The sequence below is a fragment of the Mobula hypostoma genome, chromosome 30 (assembly GCF_963921235.1).
Source record: "Mobula hypostoma chromosome 30, sMobHyp1.1, whole genome shotgun sequence".
In the NCBI taxonomy this organism is placed as follows: Eukaryota; Metazoa; Chordata; class Chondrichthyes; order Myliobatiformes; family Myliobatidae; genus Mobula; species Mobula hypostoma.
Window position 1 is genome coordinate 21,435,932 of NC_086126.1, and position 6,837 is coordinate 21,442,768.

A 6,837-nucleotide genomic window follows, 5' to 3' on the forward strand; every position below is an offset into this window, starting at 1 on the left:
GGATATTGTATATAATTTGCGGGCATCAGGGAGCCACTATCAATATGCGGGAGACTCCTGGAACTTCCGGGAGAGGTGGGATGTCTGGTACAGCTCCAAAGCCATATTTAGGTTTGCTGACGACACCATCGTTGCAGGCTGAATCAAAGGTGGTGATGAGTCAGCTTACAGGACTGAGACTGAAAATCTGGCTGAGTGGTGCCATGACAACAGTCTCTCAATCAAATGTCAACAAGACCAAAGAGCTGTTTATTGACTTCAGGAGGAGGAAGGCAGAGGTCCATGAGCCAGTTCTTCTCATCGGAGGATCAGAGCTGGAGAGGGTCACCAACTTTAAACTCTTCAGTGTTATCATTTCAGAGGATCTGACCAAGGCCCAGCGCAATGCAATTAAGAAGAAAGCGTGACAGCACATCTACTTTCTTAGAAGATGGTGAAGACTCAGCACACCATCTAAAATTTTAAGAAGCTTCTAGAGATGTGTGGTGGAGAGTATACTGACGAGCTGCATCACGGCCTGGTATGGAAATATTGATGCCCTTGAATGGAAAATCCTACAAAGAGTAATGGATACGGCCCAGTCCATCACAGGTAAAGCCCACCCCACCATTGGGTACATCTACATGGAGCATTGTCACAGGAAAGCAGCGTCCATTATCAGAGACCCCACCAGCCAGGACATGCTCTCTCCTCTCTGTTGTCATTAGGAAGGAAGTTCTGGAGCCTCAGGTCCCACGCCACCAGGTTCAGGAACAGTTATTACCCCTCAACCATCAGGCTCCTGAACCAGTGAGGATAACCTCAACTCTGAACTGATTCCATCGGGAAGGAGGTACAGGAGCCTCAGGTCCCACACCACCAGGTTCAGGAACAGTTATTACCCCTCAACCATCAGGCTCCTGAACCAGTGTGGATAACCTCATCTCTGAACTGATTCCATCGGGAAGGAGGTACAGGAGCCTCAGGTCCCACACTACCAGGTTCAGGAACAGTTATTACCCCTCAACCATCAGGCCTTTCACCAGCAGGGAAAAATCACTCAACTTCACTTGCCCCGTCATTGAAATGTTCTCACAACCTATGGATTCACTTTCAAGGACTCTTCATCTCATGTTCTCAATATTTATTGCTTATTAATTTATTATTATTATCTTGTTTTGATTTTGTATTTGCAGATTGGTTGTCTGCCCTGTTGGGTGCGATCTTTCATTGATTCTATTGTGTTCCTTGGATTTACTGTGAGTGCCCACAAGAAAGTGAATCTCTGGGTTGTATATGTTGACATATGTGTACTTTGTTAATACATTTACTTTTAATGTTGAAACTGCTTTTAAAATTTATTTCTATATAATTGTTATATAAATCTTTAAACTCCTGGTGGGGGACACAGGTGATACCAACAAGCTCAATAAACTGATTGGAAAGGCTGGCTCTGTTATAGGAGTCAAACTGGACTCACTGGGGGCCGTGGTAGAACAAAGGACCCTGTGGAAAATCCTGGCAGTTCTGGACAATGTTTCTCACCCTCTGCATGCCACCTTGGCTGAACAGAGGAGCACTTTTAGTAATAGACTAAGACAAATGTACTGCTCCAAAGAGCACGATATGAGGTCATTCTTACCCTCGGCCATTAGGCTCTATAATGAGTCAACCTACAGCCGGGGAAGTGATGACTCCCCTCCCGTCAGACTGCTTGTGGTAACTTATTTTTTATTCTTTCTTGCTTCTCTTCTAATATTTGTATGTCTGTGCATTTGTAATGCTACTGTGACACTGCAATTTCCTTTGGCATCATGAAAGTATCTATTTATCTAATCATTAAATGCTGCTTTTTGAACTACTTATTTAATGTAGCTTTTGAAAGATAAATATACTTACTATAATTTACAGTTTTTATGATTCTGTATTTCAGTGTACTGTTGCTACAGAACAACAAATTTCACAGCGTATGCTGGTGATATCAAACCGGATTGTGAGTCTGCCGGTCCTATAGGGGGCGCTCTTGAGTCTATTGTGTTTCTTGTATTCACTGTGAATGCCCACAAGAGAGTGAATCTCAGGTTGTATACGGTGACATCGAGGCATTTCGATAATAAGTTTACTTTTAAACGTTGAATCTGTTTGTAAAATTTATTTGTATAAAAGTTTTATATAAATCTTTATAACCATTGAACGTTGCCCTTTGTTGCAAGTCACAGAAATCGCTAACACAAGAAAATTATACAGCGAATACAATAGGTCAACAAGGGCGGGCAGAGCAAAGATATAAAATTACGATAAACTAATGTTCATGTTCATTCGGAAGTCTGATGGCAGAGGGGAAGAAGCTTTTGATAGATCGCTGAGTGTGAGTCTTCTGGCTCCTGTACCTCAAAGCTCAAAGTAAAATTTATGATCAGAGTACGTACACGTCACCACGTAAAACCCTGAGATTCTTTTTCCTGCGGGCATACTCAGCAAATCTATAGAACAGTAACTGCAAACAGGATCAATCAACAACAATCCCTGCAAATGCGGATATAAATAAATAGCAATAAATATTGAGCATCAAATAACAAGATAAAAGAGCCCTTAAATGAGTGTAGTTATCCCTTTTTGTCCAAGAGCCTGATTGTTGAGGGTAATAACTGTTCCTGAACCTGGTGGTGAGAGTCCTGAGGCTCCTGTACCTCCTTCCCGATGGAATCAGTTCAGAGTTGAGGTTATCCTCACTGGTTCAGGAGCCTGATGGTTGAGGGTAATAACTGTTCCTGAACCTGGTGGTGGGGACCTGAGGCTCCTGTACCTTCTACCTGATGGCAGCAGTGAGAAGAGAGTGATGGTGGGGATCTTTTCTACAGTAACGTTTTATGTTGATGTGCTCAATGGTTGGGAAGGGTTTACTTGTGGTGTACTGGGCCAAATGCACTACATTGCGTCATATTTTCCACTCAAAGGTGTTGGTGTTCCCATACCAGGCCGTAATGCGGCCAGTCTGCGCACTGTCCACCACACATCTGTAGAAGTTTGCCAACATTTTCGATGACATGCCAAATTCGGCAGACTCCCGTGAAAGTGGAGGTGCTGTAGTGTTTTATTCGCAATGATATTTATATGATGGATCCAGGACAGGCCCTCTGATGATTACTGGCCTCCCTCTCCTGAAGTCTACAATCAGTTCCTTGGTCTTATTGACATTGAGTGACAGGTTGTTGTCATCACACCACTCAGCCTAGGCGTCATTCTCCCTCCTGTGTGCTGATCCATCACCCCCTTTGATACAGCCCACAGCAGTGGTGTCATCAGCGACCTTGTACATGGTGTACTCAGGCACACAGTCATAGCTGTAACATGGGTAGAGCAGGGGGCCAAGTACACGTCCCTGTGGTGCTCCTGTGGAGGAGATGCTGCCATTTCAAATTGACGGGGGTCTACAAGTGAGGAAATCCAGGATCCAGTTGCACAAGGGGGTATTGAGGCCCAGGTCCTGTGTTTACTGACTAGTTTTGAGGGGATGATGGCACTAAATGCGAAGCTCTAATTGATGAACAGCATCCTGATGTATGCATCTTTACTCTCCAGCTGTTGTAGGGTTGTGTGAAGAGCAACGAGATGGCGTCTTTTGTAGACCTGTTGCTCGCTGGGCGAATTGGAGCGGATGCAAGTCACCACTCAGACAGGAGCTGATATGCTTCAACCCCAGCCTCTCAAAACACTTCTTCACTGTGGATGTAGGTGCCACCGGGCGATGATCATTTGCATAGGTTACCACAGTCTTCTTGATTATCGGTACGATTGAAGCAGCTGGGTACCAGACACTGCTGGAGAGAGACGCTGAAGATATCTGTGAATACACCAGCCAGTTGGTCAGCACAGGTCTTCAGTACTCGACCAGGTACTCTGTCCGGACCAGGTGCTTTCCTTGGATTCACTCTCTTCAAGGTAGCCCACACGTCATCTTCAGAGACATGGGGATGGGCAATGGCTCCTCCCTGTTCTAATGATCAAAGAGAGCAGAGAAGGCATTGAGCTCACCTGGAAGCAAAGCTCTGCTGTCCCCTACACAAGCAGGAGGTCTCACCGCAACCAGGAGATCCCCACAACAGGAGGTCCCACCACAACCAGGAGATCCCCACAACAGGAGGTCCCACCACAAGCAGGAGGTCTCACCACAACAGGAGATCCCACCACAACAGGAGATCCCCACAACAGGAGATCCCACCACAAGCAGGAGGTCTCACCACAACAGGAGATCCCCTCAACAGGAGGTCCCACCACAACAGGAGGTCCCACCGCAACAGGAGGTCTCACCACAACAGTAGGTCCCACCACAACAGGAGGTCCCACCACAACAGCAGATCCCCACAACAGGAGGTCCCCACAACAGGAGGTCTCACCGCAACAGGAGGTCCCACCACAACAGGAGATCCCCACAACAGGAGGTCTCACCACAACAGGAGATCCCCACAACAGGAGGTCCCACCACAACAGGAGATCCCCACAACAGGAGGTCCCACCTCAACAGGAGGTCTCACCACAACAGGAGATCCCCACAACAGGAAGTCCCACCACAAGCAGGAGATCCCACCACAAGCAGGAGATCCCACCACAAGCAGGAGATCCCCACAAGCAGGAGATCCCACCACAAGCAGGAGGCCCACCACAAGCAGGAGGTCCCACCACAATCACGACTCACTTGGCAACACCCTTCACTGTCTGCATGGCACTAGAGAGATGCTGTTGGAAGGGGTACAGTGGTTTCAGGAACCAGATCTTCGCCAAGCGGAGATGAAGGATGGATGGTGGATCGTGGAGAGACTAGAGTCTCAGAGCCATGCAGTGTGGAAGCACGTGTTCAGCCCACCATGTCCATCCCGGTCTCGTCTACTCTCTGGATGTGTCTCGGCTTGGTACAGAAATGGCCCTGCCCATGACCGCAGGAAACTGCGGACACAGAGTCGTGGACACAGCTGAGCACATCGAGGATACCCGCCTCCCCTCTATGGACTCTGTCTACACTTCTTGCTGCCAGCATTATCAAAGACCCCACCCATCCGAGACAGTCTCTCTTATCCTCTCTCCAACACCTGCTGATAAGTTGCTAATCTGTGGGGACAGAAATGGACGTAATGTTTCAGGTCAAAGACACTGCATGAAATCCAAGTCTGAATATTAAAGGTGCTTTTAATTTTCACCACAGGTTTTGTCATTCAGGCCCCCTGGTTTTCCACCCTATCCTGGGAATAGCCTTTGACCTCTGCGGCTTAAATTGTGCTTGTTTTGTGAGGCCTCCGCCGGTCAGGGTCAACCATGGATGTTGTGTCCCGGCTGTCTGGATACACAAGCCAGGACAGTACAATATGGAGAGCGAGCTGTTGCCCATGGAGCTGGCTCCTCCCCTCCCTGCAGCTGATGAACCCAAAGGAACGGCAGAGACCAGAGTTGAACTCAACGTAGGACTGCCTTAAGGATTCCAGCTCCAGATTTTTCCCTTGAGGTTTACTCCTGAAGCCCTCCCAAAGTGTGGGTGTAGCCACAAGGCAGCGGAGGTTCGAGATCAGAGTTTTCCTGCTCCTAGATGAGCTGCCAACCACGGCTGACGACCCCCGTCTGCCCGAAGTGACTGGTTATAAGGCGCCTTTGCCCCTTCTCCAGTCAGTAGAAACCATTCCACTGGACTTAGTAGCTAAGACCAGGAGCTGCACTGGGTTGTCAGGGGCTGAGATGCACACCATTGGGAGCATTTAATAGGTAGTGGGGGCTTATCCCCATTACCACCAGCCCTCGCCCCCACCCCCGGCTATGACAGCCTTCCAAATTCCCAAGGCAGGTTGTTGAGCGAAGGCTGCTCGCTTCTCTGGTTTCACTGCCTGAGGCCTGGTGTTCTGGTGCCTCTCCACATGGACCCGGCGTGGGTGACCAGCAGAGGGCAGACGTTGATCAGCTTTCTCCTCGAGGTCCATGCTGACATCGCCGTCCAGGGATCTGTCACCCCGGGCCAGTCCGGGGAGGTTCTCCCCGTGACCGCGTGGGTTTCCTCCGAAACGGTGCTCCGGTTTCCCCCCACACTCCAAAGCTGCGGGGGTTGGAGCTGGGTAGTGGTGGACGTGCTACGTTGGTACCAGAAATGTGGTGATAATACCTGCTGGTTTGATTTGGCTCAAGTGAGACACTTCACTCTATGTTTTGATGTTTAGCACTGAGCAAAAACCCTTGGCAAGTACGACATAGTCAAGGACTCTGTACTGCTGTCACAAAAAAAACAAATTTCCTGACATGTGTGAGTGATGATAAACCTGATTCTGATCTGGGTCTCTATTGTGGACTGAGAGTGGGAAGGGGGCAGGGAGAGGGGAATCATGGTTGGGAAAAGGGGAAGGGAGAGGGGAGGGAGCGGGAAGCACCAGAGAGACATTCTGTAATGATCAATAAACCAATTGTTCGGAATCAAGTGACCTTGTCTGGTGTCTCAGGGCTGGGTGTGTCTGTACCCACCCCTGACACTCCTTCTCTGCCCCCTGTCCCACACCCCTCCCACGGCGCCCCACCCTCGCCATCCCCAACATCCTTTGCTCCCACCAGATTTACAAACTGCTCTCCGCTCCACGTGGACAAATGTGCTAAAGTCTCAAACACCCCGGCTATGTATATGTATCTCAGACTTTTGCGCAAGACTGGAGATGGGGAGAAACAGAGCTAATCTCCTCCATGTCTGTGCACACTGATCAGATCATTGCACAGGGCAGTGAGGTAGAGCAAGGGAAGAGAGTACCAGCGTGCAGAATAAAGTGTCACAGCTACAGAAAGAGTGCAGTGCGGGCAGTCAGTAAGGTGTGAAACTCATAACCAGGTAGATTG